Genomic DNA, 14,980 nt, shown 5'->3' on the forward strand with positions numbered 1-14,980 from the left:
TCCCCTCAAACTCCTCCTCAAACATCAAAGTCCCTTGAAAAGGCAAGCCTATTGAGCGGAGTCCGTCTTCCAATCCTTTAACACCAAATTGCAGCGGGCAGCCAGCCCCACACCACTGGACAGGGTAGAGGCTCGCACCACATCGAAGGAGACATCAAAGAGGAACTCCACTTGTCTTCCGATATGCTCCAAAAGCCCAGAAAAGTTGGAGGTTTCATCCATCGACTGATACAGAGCTTTGATATCAGAAATCAGGGATTGAGCCACATAAGTGCCATAAATGCCAGCCCTTAGAGCCAATTGAGAACCAGAGTACACTTTCTTGAGGGAAGCATCCACCTTTTTATCAAACTGATCCTTAAGCACTGCATCTTCTGCCAAGGAAGTCCAACCCACAAGACTGGCCACAAATGAATCATAGGAATAGAGTTGGGTAATTCTTTAGACATATCCTGAAGAGGGTAAAGATTTGCAATAAACCGTGGAAGCATGATACGGTCGGGATCCTTCCACTCCTGCCTCAAGACCCCCTTGATGTAAGGATGGACAGGAAGATTGACAGTGGCGAACTCTCCATATGGAAAGCCCATATTAGTTTTGACATGTTTAATTAATTCTGGCAGCATATCCTTGTCAATGTACTTTCCCTTATGCCCATCCCCCATCCATTCTTCCTCTAAACCAGAAGAATTTGAGGAAGGAACCAGTAGAGAAGCCTTGGGACGAGCCCTTCCCCTACCCCCCATCTCTCGCAGAGTCTCCTTGATAAAACATTTGATCCTAGCATCATCCCCTCCCTGCGGTGCTTAGATCTGGCCAGAGAAGGGGAGGAAGAGGAGGAGGAGGAAGAGGAGGAGGAGTGCTTCCTATGGTGGCTATTACGTGTATGTTTGCCCGTAACAGAATACAAGGTCACCAGCCACAACAGGACCAGTAACCACAGGTGTCAAATTCCCAGGGAAGCAACACCTCCAGGAGGGCAAAGAAACTAACAAGACTCTGCAGGAGTGCCAACGTCCAGTGACAACAGGGAAGACCCAGTGCTCCGTAAACCACAGAGGGAGAACCTCGAGAACCCACACAAAGGTCTCAAAGTATTATTGCCAGATAGAAAACTGTAAAGCAAACTCAAACTGTAAAGCAAAGTCAAACGTGGCCACGAAACACCAAAAAGAGGAATCCACAAATACCACCATGAGGAATTACCGAAGCGGGCTCCTAAATGCCCTACGTGTAGGAGATCGGCACAGCAGCACCTGACTTCCACTCCCGCCTGTCACTCGTAAGTCCGGCCTCGCAACCCAGAAGAGGTCATGCAGCCCCCACCATCTCCGTGAGTGAGAAACTTCACGCCTCCCGACGAGCCCAGCAACCTGGGAGGTACGGACCAGGACACCTGCGGTGAAAACCGCCCGAGGAAAACTTCAACTCCCCCCCAACCCAGCAGGGTGGGAGAGGAAGACACGCCAGCACATACTTCAGGAGCGTCCATGCTCCTATATCATCCCCTTCTGTCAGTAGACAGAGAAAAGAGCCGGAGGAACGCTGGGATAGGTACGCTTATGTACTCCCACAGGGAGGGGTGGGGTAGGGCCAGCATTCCTTTTTTTTTTTTCTGTCAGTGAGAAAGGTTATCTCACTTTGTAAATGTAGGGGACGAGGACAGAAGAGACTAAGAGGTAATGTACTTTTCACATTAGTAACACACTCAGAAAAAATCTCCTCCTCTCTGCAGTTCCTATGAATTCAGCTCATCTCTTCACATAGGATTCACTTGATCACAGATCTCGGATGTACAATATTATTTATTGCTTTCTAAATAGTTCTTTATATCCTAGTATCGTTACCATAAAACTCAGCATCCAGGTATATGATTCTGTGTCTGTCAATCACCATGTTCTGGTGAAACATTATATGGATTCTAGTTCAGGTAAGCAAAATATGCCTGCATTCGTGTTTTAGTGCCAGTCCACCCACTACGATTCAGAAAAGGGGGTGGTGATGAACAGAGTGTCTGAATTAAGCAGACCACTCTTACCCAGTCCAAAGATCAGGGCTTGATCCATCACCGTTATTTAGCTCACTGCCCCATCCCAGCTCAGAACCTGGCTATATGCAAATTAGTCTGTCCCTGGCCCAGTGCATCATGGGAACAGGGCAGACCAAACTACCAAGCCAATTCTTCACCAGAAAGGATACAAGTTACCGGGGACCGGTTTCTGGCATTTCAGCCTCGTCGGCCCGGCTTGCTTGAATCCTGATGGAGCAGTGAGCAAGGGACTCATGTCTGAGTATACCCTGCCACACTTATAGTGGCCAAAAACGATTCAGAAAAGGGGGTGGTGATGAACAGAGTGTCTGAATTAAGCAGACCACTCTTACCAGTCCAAAGATCAGGGCTTGATCCATCACCGTTATTTAGCTCACTGCCCCATCCCAGCTCAGAACCTGGCTATATGCAAATTAGTCTGTCCCTGGCCCAGTGCATCATGGGAACAGGGCAGACCAAACTACCAAGCCAATTCTTCACCAGAAAGGATACAAGCTACCGGGGACCGGTTTCTGGCATTTCAGCCTCGTCGGCCCGGCTTGCTTGAATCCTGATGGAGCAGTGAGCAAGGGACTCATGTCTGAGTATACCCTGCCACACCTATAGTGGCCAAAAACGATTCAGAAAAGGGGGTGGTGATGAACCATGAACCCATCATGCACTGGGACAGGAACAGACTAATTTGCATATAGCCAAGTTCTGAGCTGGGATGGTGCAGTGAGCTAAAAAACGGTGATGGATCAAGCCCTGATCTTTGGACTGGGTAAGAGTGGTCTACTTAATTCAGGCACTCTGTTAATCACCACCCCCTTTTTCTGAATCATTTTGTCCACCATAAGCGTGGAAGGGTATACTCAGATGTGAGTCCCTTGCTCATTGCACCATCAGGATTCAAGCAAGCCGGGCCGACGACGCCTGAAATGGCAGAAACCGGTCCCCGGAAGCTTGTTTCCTTCCCAGTATAAGAATTGGCTTGGTAGTTTGGTTTGCCCTGTTCCCATCATGCACTGGGACAGGAACAGACTAATTTGCATATAGCCAAGTTCTGAGCTGGGATGGTGCAGTGAGCTAAAAAACAGTGATGGATCAAGCCCTGATCTTTGGACTGGGTAAGAGTGGTCTGCTTAATTCAGGCACTCTGTTCATCACCACCCCCTTTTTCTGAATCAGTCCACCCACCCCATCTTCTCCGCCAGCAACCATGTCACCTACAGCCACACCACCGGCCTCCACTGGACCGACCACAGCTGCATCCACTTCACCTTCAAGAAGACTACATCCCACCACCACCCGCAGCAGATCCCCTGCAGAAGCTGGAGAAAAATCAACACCGACCAGCTCACAACGTCACCAAGCCAGAACCCGCCATCCGACACCACTGACCCCAACACCGCCACACGCAAACTCGCACAGTGGATCAGCAACTGCGCCAACACCCTTGCACCACTGAAGAACACTCCTGGCAAGCCCGACAACAGAATAGCCACCTGGTTCACCGACGAACTCAAGGACTCTAACAAATCCTGCCGAACCCTCGAGAAGACCAGGTGCCGCGAACAGACAGCAGAAAGCCATGCAGCTCTCAAGAACACCACCCGTATACACCACCAACTGATCCGCACCACCAAGAGGACTTCTTTCAAGGAGCGCCTAGACAATAACGTACACAACAACAAGGAGCTCTTCAGCATCGTGAGAGAACTCTCTGACCCCAGCGCCAACTCCAATGACATCCCACCATCGCAAGACCTCAGCGACGCCCTCACCACCTTCTTTCACAGCAAGATCGCTGACATACATGACAGCTTTGGCGCCCAGACTCTGCCATCAGCCACAGAACCATCACCCCCCACCGCCACCCTCAACACCTGGAACCCCATCAGCATTGAAGACACCACCCACATCATGAACACCACCCACTCCGGCTCACCGTTCGATCCATGCCCCCACCACATCTTCAATAAAGCATACGCGGTCATCGCACCCCACATCCGGAACATCATCAACAACTCCTTCTCGACCGCCAGCTTCCCAGAAAGCTGGAAACACGCAGAGATTAACGCTCTACTGAAGAAACCCACAGCGGACTCTAAGGACCTCTAGAACTTCCGGCCCATCTCCTTTCCCGGCGAAAGTCATCGAGAAGACCGTCAATAAACACCTGACCGCCTTCCTTAAGGCAAATGGCTCCCTTGACCCCTCCCAGTCCGGATTCGGCACCAACCACAGCACCGAGACAGCCCTCATCGCAGCCACCGACGACATCAGGACCCTGCTCGACAACGGGGAACCAGCCGCCCTCATCCTCCTTGACCTCTCAGGCGCCTTCGACACCGTCTGCCACCGCACCCTAAGATCTCGCCTCCACAACACAGGAATCCAAGGAAGAGCCCTGGACTGGATCACATCATTCCTCTCTGGCAGAACCCAGAGAGTCCGCCTCCCTCCCTTCCACTCCGCGTCCACCAAGATCATCTGCGGCGTACCCCAAAGGCTCCTCGCTCAGCCCGACTCAACCTCAACATCATCTACTATGCTGACAACACCCAGCTGATCCTCTCCCTCACCAAAGACCCAGCCACCGCCAAGACCAACCTCCAGGAAGGAATGAGGGACGTCGCAAACTGGATGAAGCTCAGCCACCTGAAACTGAACTCGGACAAGACGGAAGTCCTCATCCTGGGACCATCCCCATCCGCATTGAACGACTCCTGGAGGCCTACCATGCTGGGCACCGCACCGACACCCATGGACCATGCACGCAACCTGGGATTCATCTTGGACTCCATGCTCACACTGTCCAAACAAGTCAACGCCATCTCAGTCCCTGCGCATGCTCCGAAAGATATTCAGATGGATCCCCACCTAAACAAGAAGAACCGTCACCCAAGCCCTCGTCACCAGCCGGTTGGACTATGGGAACGCCCACTAAGCAGAAACCACAGCAAAACTTCAGAGAAGACTCCAGCGCATACAGAACGCCTCTGCTCGCCTCATCCCCGACATCCCTCGCCACATATCCGCCCACCTGAGAGACCTGCACTGGCTTCCAGTCAGCAAGAGAATCACGTTCAGGCTCCTCACCCACGCACACAAGGCTCTCCACGACATAGACACGACTACCTCAACAGACGCCTCACGTTCTACACTCCGTCCCGCCAACTCCGCTCCGCCAGCCTCGCCCTCCCCACCATCCCACGGATTCGTGGACCCACTACCAGAGGAAGATCGTTCTCCTACCTGGCCGCCGAGTCCTGGAACTCCCTCCCATCCTACTTCGACTGACCCAGGACCACCTCACCTTCAGGAGACACCTCAAGTCCTGGCTGTTCGAGCAGTAGCAGCACCTCCCTCCGCCTTCCCCTCCCCAGCGCCTTGAGACCCTCACGGGTGAGTAGCGTGCTTTACAAATGCTATGAATGATTGATTGAGTCCATATGATAATTACGTAGTCTCCAAAAATTGATGTATTGGCTGTACAATTTGATTGCCCCCTCCCATACCACCGCGTAAAGAGGTTCACATACTAGGGGGGAAACTGAAGCCCATGGCTGTGCCATGAAGTCATTGAACAAAAAACATTATTGGACAAGATTAAATCAGCCATTTCACTCAGAATCCTAGTATTCTCAAAATAATCCACACATCCTGAATTCAAAAAAGTGTTGCATTGCATTTAATCCAAACTCCTTCTTTACACAGGTATACAATCCCACCACACGCATAGTCACAAACATCATAGTCTCATTGCCCCACATGAATTTGAAAAATATGTACAGTAGAATAAGGAACTATATTTGTGCAAATTGGATGGAATAATATTCATTGAGAACATTTGAATGCTCTTCGTAGAAGTTTTGCCACTTAAAAGAGCTGCATTAGACGCTGATTTTTAGACAACAATGCATGTTTTTTTGAGCTCTTCGAATGAAACTTACAAACTCATTGCCTGATGTAGCTTTCTCCTGGATCAAATGCTGGATTTATTATGATGGGGTGAGTCATCCATTTACAGGTGAAGAAGCCAAGCAATATACATCTGCTTCGATAGCTGTGAAAGATCTGTCTCTGGAAGATACTCTTTGTAGTGAAACTCTTCATACCTCAAACTCTGACTCCTTAAATGAGTCACACTAGTGTAGATTGTATTCCTCACTACAAGATCACTCTTCAGGGTGTTGTTTTTACTGTCATAACCCTACCCCATTCTTGTGTTATTACATCTCAGCTGTTATGTTTATGAACAGGACTACATGTAATGTACAGGAGTTGGAGTATTAAGATGTACTACTTACGATTTTGGTTGCCATGTGTAGATCTTTATATTCCTTTCTAATATTTTTGTGTCTTTGGAATGTTCGCTCTTACGAAGATTACTGTTGCATGTTTACGATTTACTCTGGAAGACAAAAAAACTAATGATGTTCAAAGTAAAAAGGTTTAGTTCATAAAACATTGTGGTAAGAATTGATTCATAAATGCAAGGAAATTAACAGAAAAAATGTGTTAACATAAATGGCAATTAGAAGTAGCAAAGTGGATAAGCAAAAAGGAAATGCTAAATATGTTTAAATGATAAATTTAAAAATGCTGCAATAGATTATATAACGCAGATGGTAGAAACGTTAGGTAAAAGCTGTGAATAGCTCTTTTTATGTTGTGGAACTTTACCACTCCAAATATTTTGTAAGCAATGACGCTGTGGACGGAGCTGTGGGTAACGTCAATAATGATGTTAACTATAGTGGCATTGATGATGCCATCAGGAATAGGTTGTGTTTGGTCTTTTTTTTATTTCAAAAGACTTTATTTAGCCATCACCCTGAAGGTACAGCTAAGTCACGTTCACATGGAAAAGTTGTCTACCATATCTATAATGCGGAGATGACGTGGTTCTGCAACCTTCAACCTTTGTTCGCAGACTGACTGTTAACTCTCAGCTGGTTCATCTCTCCTGCTCCATCCCTCCAAAAGACAGATCCTCTGTTGACGGCCTGTGCTAATAGCTGCAGGGTGCGTTCTCTGCAGCCAGACTGGCTGCTCACTTCAGAGGAACATGCTAATATGATCAAGGGTATAGGAGACGCTAAATCAGTGCTTAATTTGAGCAGGTGCATTCAGGTGCTCAGCACCGGCACTTCACCGGGGCTACAATTTCTGACCCTGCAGGTGGTGGTCTCAATGTTAATTGTTCAAATTCAAAATAAAAAGAATAACATACATTGCATGGTGATAGGCTGGTAAATGTTCATAGACAGGCCAGCATTGGCCTGTTCATGCAGGCATCACCACTTTAGTGATGATGTCATCATGTCGATCACAAATCCAAGAAGTCATCGACAAACTATGTCTTGCATTCTATTCTCTGAGTCTCTTGCACCCTGCCACTGCCCGAGTCTAAGCCTCCCATTGGATAATTGCAGGTGGGGCTGGCTCAAGATGGAGTTAAGGCAAGGAAGCTGCGAGAGCGCATTTGGAACTTGGAAGTGAGGGCTCTTGAGGAAGAATAAACTAAAGTAAGTGTTGACTTTCCACTTGCTGTGTAGCCAGAGTAGCATATCCTGCAGCCGTGTATTGCTGCTATCCTCAACGTGCTCAATGCGGCTGTGGCCCAACACAACTTTTGTGCACCATGGCGTCACCTGTATAATTTGTGCGCTGCACCCCAGCATGGTAATTGCTGTGCATGCGTTCGGCCAGTAGGCACCACTGCCATACTTACCGGCATTGGCAGCATTACGGTTAGGGACAATGTGTGTGCTGTAGCAGGCAGGGTCACAGCAAGCTGAGCAGTGGATGCCGATGCCGTTGTCATCCCTGGACCTCCTAATTACAGGCAGCACTAGCAGTGACATCACCTGCTGTGCTCAAGAAGCTACCTGTTCTGCAAATAACCTAGTTATACAGCACTGATTATTATATATTACAAAAGTATTTTCATTTGGTGTACATTTTGTTTTTGCACTCGGTGTAGGTAAGAAAGTAAAACACATGTCATCTTCCTCTTCTTTAGGAAAGACAACAGGAAAACGCAGAGTTCAAAATAGCAGGGACATGTACAGGCTGACGACAGGGGTTACAGGCAGCAGCAGTGTTATAGATGAGAGAGAGCAGGAGTAAAGAGGAGAAAGAAACAACAGGAGAGGAGAGAGATAAGACAGAGCTAAGTAGAAGAAAAGGAGAGCAAATCAGATACAAAGAGAAAGCAGCCATGATGTGAAGAAGAGAGCATTAAGAGGAGAGAAGATAGAATGAAAGGATGTAGAGGACAGGACAGAGGAAAAAAAGCAGACAACTGATCAAATGGAGACACAGCTATTCACTGCTAAAAGAGTGATAGTAAAGAGCCAAGATCGAGGGGCATGAGAACAGAGCGTGGACAAAAGTGACGAGGAAAAAGGACAGGGCTAGAATGAATAGAGGGCAAATCAGAAATTCAGGGAATAAGGTAACACACCAGGTGTGACAAAGATGATAGAAAACAATTAGAGAGTTGAGAGGATAGACTCTTAGAGCAAAGACTTAGGGGACAGACAACAGACCACGGATAGAAGATAGAGACTGAGGCAGTGAGAGTGTTGAAAGTGGCGCTCACCGGAGGAAGAAATGAGCTGTGACCTCTTTGGTAAAATTTTCAGCACCTGCTCTTCTGTTTTTTACAAATTAAGCACGGCTCTAAATGTCTGGTGGAGACACTGATAGCCTTGTCGAGATGCTGAGCCAGGCGTCTGACTTCGCTTTAAGAGCCAAAGAATGAGCTAAATCATCTAAAGATGTAAATAAGGCAGCAAACCCCATGAAAAATACGACACAGAGTTTAAAATAAGAAACAAAATGTTTTTCCACATTTGTCAGTGGCTCAATTATATGCTTTTCTCAATCAATCAATTCAATCTTTATTCGGATAAAAATATATCCATAAACGCATAATGACGTAGCAGCATTAAAATACACACTTTTATATCACTGAATTCGTTAACCCCATTGACGCTCATGACGAGCTCAGCTCGTCATGAGGTACACCTCTCGTACGCTCATGATGAGCTGAGCTCGTCATGAACCGCGGGATTCTGAAATCTTTAGCGCACAGCGGGAAAATGTGCCGCATCGATGAGGTTAATATTTATTTAAAGTAATATTTGTTAAGTACAAAGCATTCAAGAATGCCCCGTGACTTGACGACAATGCCATGAGTTACCCAGAATGTTTCAGTTTGTCATGTTCTCTATTATGTAGTTTATATTATTATTAAATGTGAAGCAAGATCATTTTATATAAGCCATACTTAAGTGAGTGTCTGTATAGCGCAGCTCATTAATGAAATTACATGGATGTGCTTTTAAACTGGCGGGATAAGGAAAAAGTTCCATACTTAAGCACAGTAATAAGCCGTGGATCACACCATTTGGGCAAGTGGGGAGGCCGGGATATCAGCCTGGGATCTTGAGTTACAAATTATGCAATTCAGAAACTGTAGTGTCACATCCCTGTCTCTTCTGTTTAGCACCAATGATCAGTGCTTTGTGTTCGGCTATTCAATTATTGTTATTGAATTAATATCAATAAATAACACTTATCCCGCCTGAAATCAAACTGATGCTTCACATGAATGGCTTAGTCATAATATTTACAGGTGTGGTTTCTCTTTTGAATGTTTCTCAAGACACTGAAAATCAACTCCAGTGACAGAGCACGTCTGTGTCAAGCTGTGCAGCCCTTTGCAAAAGTGTCTCCTCGAAGAGCTGTAACATAAGGAGAAAACTCTGTGGGGGCTCCGAACCCCTTCAGTTATTTTTACGAATCATTTAATTGCAGTCATTGAAGTATTCAGTCTGTCCTAAAACCAATTGTTTTCTCAGGCCAAGTGAGCCAGCAGTAATATTAACGTAAAATAGCACCTCCCGCCTTTCCTTACTCTGTTGGCTCGTCTGCCTTGACAACAGACTGATTTTAGTAAAAGTTCAAAAACTCAGTGCCCATAATTAAATAATAAACAAATTAGGTTCAGACCTCTCACACAAGGTGCTTTTCGCCTTAAAGCGCTTCAAGGACACAGAGCAAAGTGCTACTTCACTTCAGAGAAAGCCTTAATTTGAGTTGATGGTTACCAGTGAGGCCCAAGGAACTCATTTTTGGGGACCGGCACTTGTTTTTCCTCATCAGACAGTTACTGAGAGAGAAAAAGAGAAAACTCACAAAGTGGAAAGAAGAATGAAAAGAAAGACAAAAAACATCTCGAAGGGAGAAAGCAGAAACCTGCAAAATGGAGATTTAGTGGCATGAAGTTTCTGGTAGTGGATTAACCCGTTGCGTGCTCGTGACGGAACCGTTCCGTCACGAGCCTCGGGTGGGCTGTGCTGGTGACGGAATGGTTCCATCACGGCCCGCTCGCCGCGCCTGCGCGGCGTGAATTCCGCGCCTGCGCTGAGCGTTCTGAAGAGCGGGCGGGGCCGTGAGGGAACCGTTCCGTCACAAGCACAGCCCACCCGAGGCTCGTGATGGAGCGGTTCCGTCACGAGTACGGGAGTGCCACGCGGCCCCGCCTCCCCCTTAGCGCTCAGGCGAAATAGCCACCGCAGCTAAGGGGTTAAAGAAGCCTGAGGTGGGTACAAGGCTATGCAGTCATGGTATTCAGGGTGCCGACATTTAATAACACTGGCCACTGGCTACTGAGCTGAGCTTTGGTCACAGACATTTATTCTTTTACAAATGAAGCACTGCTGCAGAGAGACAAGTTCTGTCTGCAAATGGTTATTCTTCAGTTTCCACTTCAAAACATGGGGGTAGTGGGAGGGCTACTGTCCCTTGCTTCCAACAATCAAAATATCGGGAGAATAAATCACCCTGTCCTTCACACTTCCTACACCCATGAATATGATTCAGTACAGTTATTTCATTTTTTAACTAATAATAAAATTGAATCAAGTATAGTGGATTGTACTCTGTTCAACAACATGTACATTGACCAGATTGGGTGACCAGACGTCCAGCATTTCCAAGTCAATACTGGTTTTCAGAGGACTGTCATGGTGTCCCAACGCTTTTGTTTATTTTAAATATATGTCCCGGTTTTTGGGACATGAAATCATCCTTGGATTAGAATTGAAAGGTATGCTCAGCATTCACAGGTGCCTCTAAAGTTTTAAATATTTGAAGTAATTAATTGGTATTTGCCCGCTGCCTGCTCCTAGTAGAGACAGAGTGGGTAAAAGGGCAGGAGGTAGAATGGCAGGGAGCACAGGGTGGAGATGCCATAGATAATGCTATGTCTATATATATTACCTACTGGCGATCGCCATTAGGTAGTTATAGTTAGGACCAAGTTTCCATAGGAACAGCATTTTTTGTTTCGCTTATAACTTTGGCGTTGTTTGATGAATCTTCTTGAAATTTCCCAAACTGATTCTTTGTTCATATCAGCTCCTATGTTGAAAGTGTGGGGTGATTCGTCAAGTGGGGCTGCAAAAAGAGGGGGGGTCCTAAAACGTGTTTTCTCCATGTTAATTTCCATAGGAAACTTTAGACAAGGCTACAGGTTGAACGGGTGAACAGAATTACCCCACATTTGGCAGGGAGAAGGGTCTTGGTCTAGAAAGCACACTTTTGTTTATTTGGTGTAAATCCATTCAGTAGTTTTTGAGAAATATCGAAATTTACAGATATCGGTATTTGGGAATTCTGCCATCTGATTGGCTGAGGCGTTACGAGCACAAGCTTGCTGCTTATTGGCTGCGAGCGCTGTGAGCGGTTGCAACTAGGAAGTGTTGGAAGCCATTTTGTGATTCCGTTGAAGAGAGTAAGGGGAAAAAAGGGTGAAAAAAGTAGGAAAGAGGAGGGTAGGAGCACTGTAACGTCTGTGGGGTGTTTAGGGTGTGCTATACAGGGAGTGTGAAGCAAAGTATTTATCCCTACCAGTGTGAAAGTGCTGTTTTGCCCAGAGTGAGATGGTGCTGAGGTGAGGTGTCAGTACACTCGGGGATGAAAGCGTGCGCCTAAACCGTGAGCTGAGTGTTATAAACTGATGTGCTGAAGTATTTACCCCTACCGGTGTGAAAGTGCAGTTTTGCCCAGAGTAAGATGGTGCTGAGGTGAGGTGCCGGTACACTCAGGGATGAAAGCGTGCACGTAAACCGTGAGCTGAGTGCTGTAAACTGATGTGCTCTGGGCGCTGTAGCATACTGGCCGCTGTAGGATAGCTGTGCAGGTGGTGTTAGTATGCGTTTAGACTATAGCGGGAGTGGGAAGCAAATTACTCACTGGTACCGGTCCGAAGATTTGGGGATGAAACCGTGAGCCTAAGCCGTGAGCTGATTGCTGTAAAGTGATCTGCTGTAGGATACTGGCCGCTGTAGCATACCTGTGTAAGTATTGTTAGTATACTATACAGGGAGTGGGAAGCGAACTACTCACCTCTACTTTCTGAAGACTCGAATGCAGTGTTTTAGCAAGCAGGAATAAAGAAATAGTCGAGAAGAATATAATTCAGAATGTTGCAATGCCACAGAAGAGAAATGGTGAAATCAGGTTTGCTAAGAAAGTGGCTGTGTGTAATAAAGCGATGGAGTAGGGAAGTTATATAAAAAGTGTCTTTATTTAAGTGCCATAAATCGACCCACTGCTGTAAGAACTAAGTCATCCAGCTGAGGCAAACTCCAACCGCTTCTGCTGTATTCAAACGTAAGATCCTGCATCAGTGAATTCCACATTACATGTTACAGTTCCATGTGACATAAACAATACCTATTAAACTTGAATGACTCGAAATTCTATAATGAAAATAAAGGTAGGATACGATTACCACATGTATCCTTTAAGAAAACAAACAACAACAAAAATTGCAAAATCATCAAACTTCTTAGGTTCCTTGGTACTCCTTTTTTGTAACACAAAATTATCAACAGTAGAACAGTCAGCAATCTCTTGTACAGTAGATTCAATCTGGTACATGTCAGAATTGGTAATAGTTCTACCCACATGGGAACTTTGAGGAGGAACACAAAATTGCACTTCTGAGAAGCACATTCGGTACCCTTCTCGTCAAACCAGACATTATTGTTTTCACCTCTTTCAAAAATAAATTCTTATGCAAAGAGCTAAGGCACCGAGCTGAGGAACACTCCAACCGCTTCTGTTGTATTCAAACCGAAGCACCTGCATCAGTGAATTCCACATTACATGTTACAGTTCCATGTGAAGAATAGCTATTAAACATGAATGACTAAATTCAATAATGAAAATAAAGGTAGGATACGATTACCATACTGTGCCAACCAGTTCCTAAACAAAGTCGTGTTTTTTTATCATAATCGCCAGTTTGTGAGCAGAGGCTGAGGATGAGCTAATTTGTGTGAAAGTGCTTTGTTGATAACAGGCAGGCAGAGAGACGTGTGCACAAAAAATAGGCATGGTTTCAAAATGGATGTCGGGTTTAGGCTAATTTAGCAAGTAAAGCAAGTAAATAGCGTATTTACATAGGCCATACATCACCCTTCCCTGGTTAGACTAGTGACGTAAAGGGCAATAATAGTTCAAATGCCTGAGCATACTTAGAAAGTTATTATATGAAAATAGTTCAATTGAAGTGTATTAAAAAAAAAATTAGGGAAAAAGTCAAAAAAGTTGGAAAAAATCAATCCAAGAATAACGTGAATTTCTTATAAGTCTTGGAGATTGCAGTCCTGAAGTTCTTCAGTGGCTTGAGATGCGTAATGCTCCAAGAGGTCATTGTTGCCATCGTGTAAGAAAAGCGAAGCAATCCAATTCATATCCTCGAAGGGACAGTAATGATCCTCGAATGTTGGAGCGGCAATTTGAATTGGCAGGCAATTTAAATTGGCAGGCAATCGCGATGTTGTCAAAGGTCACATTTTGCAGGAGATCTTTTGCGGCTGTTCAGAAATCCCATTCCGCCACGATACCTTTTTGCATTGCATCCGCCATTTCTCCACTGTCTGAACAATCAAGCTCATGGTTTTCAAGATACTCCATTACCTGCTAGATATCGGGAGCGATTGTATGGGATAAGGCAAGGCATAGCTCCATTCGCCAGTCGAATTGGCAAGTTTTGCAATAAAAAGATGGTTGCACGCAGATAGCATATGTGTAAATAAATGTCATGTTGTAGCTGGCTCCGATAATAGATAGAGGCAGGCAGCGGAAAAGTTGTTCGATTATTTGACAGTATTGATGTAGCTTTGCGTAGAGGCATATTCTGTCGGACATAGTTGTTACCACAGGGAGCGCAGCCATTTTTTACAAGCAAAAATAGTCGTGGGATGGCAGCAAAGAGAGCAAGAATTATGTGCACTGCTCCTGTTATTCCATAGATGATCGAATATTATCATCATCATCAAATTACTTTATTCGGTATACAACAATACCATAAAAGTACAATACAATTAAAAAGCACACAAAATGGAGCCTACTACCGAGTACCTGTACAATTAATACAAAATGTTCACAAGTAACTATACAATTCATCACAGCTCATAAAGTTAAAAACTGTGTTAAAAGTTAGAGAGTCTAAAAGCACCTAAACATATAACAATCAAAATGGGCCGGTAACGGCACAGGGAAATATAAAACCAGCGTATTTAAAAGGGGAAGCCCCCTTGAATAAAATTCAATTATATAAGAAAGAAAAAAAAAGGACATCATAAATACAGATGCAAAAATAGAATTTAGTGACCAGTGCCATCATTCCGTGTCTTTAGTATTTCTTAATCTTGTGGCCATCCTTAGAAAGTTAACAGTGCAAAAAAGTGTGAAAGCCTCTTCGGACAATTTTAAAAACAGCAACGCCAGCTGTGTGTGTTTGAACCTGGCATTCTTTCAAATACTTTTTAAAAATAACTTCCAGGGGTGAGCGTAATAGGGGCACAGAAAGAGTGCGTGGCTCACTGGTTAGAGGCGGCAGACCCGAGAGCAGAG

At 45.4% G+C, this 14,980-nt stretch overlaps 1 long non-coding RNA gene across 3 annotated transcripts in view; it reads right to left on the reverse strand.

Annotated features, from left to right (window-relative positions):
• Window positions 1–14,980, reverse strand: part of LOC144825264 (uncharacterized) — a 484,671-nt gene that overhangs the window by 223,724 nt on the left and 245,967 nt on the right. For all 3 annotated transcript variants that reach the window (XR_013609365.1, XR_013609363.1, XR_013609364.1), the window contains exon 3: window positions 6,346–6,449. This is a non-coding gene — a long non-coding RNA (uncharacterized LOC144825264). The remainder of the gene's footprint in view (window positions 1–6,345; window positions 6,450–14,980) is intronic.

This window comes from Lissotriton helveticus, chromosome 3_1, assembly GCF_964261635.1.
Source record: "Lissotriton helveticus chromosome 3_1, aLisHel1.1, whole genome shotgun sequence".
Classification (NCBI taxonomy): Eukaryota; Metazoa; Chordata; class Amphibia; order Caudata; family Salamandridae; genus Lissotriton; species Lissotriton helveticus.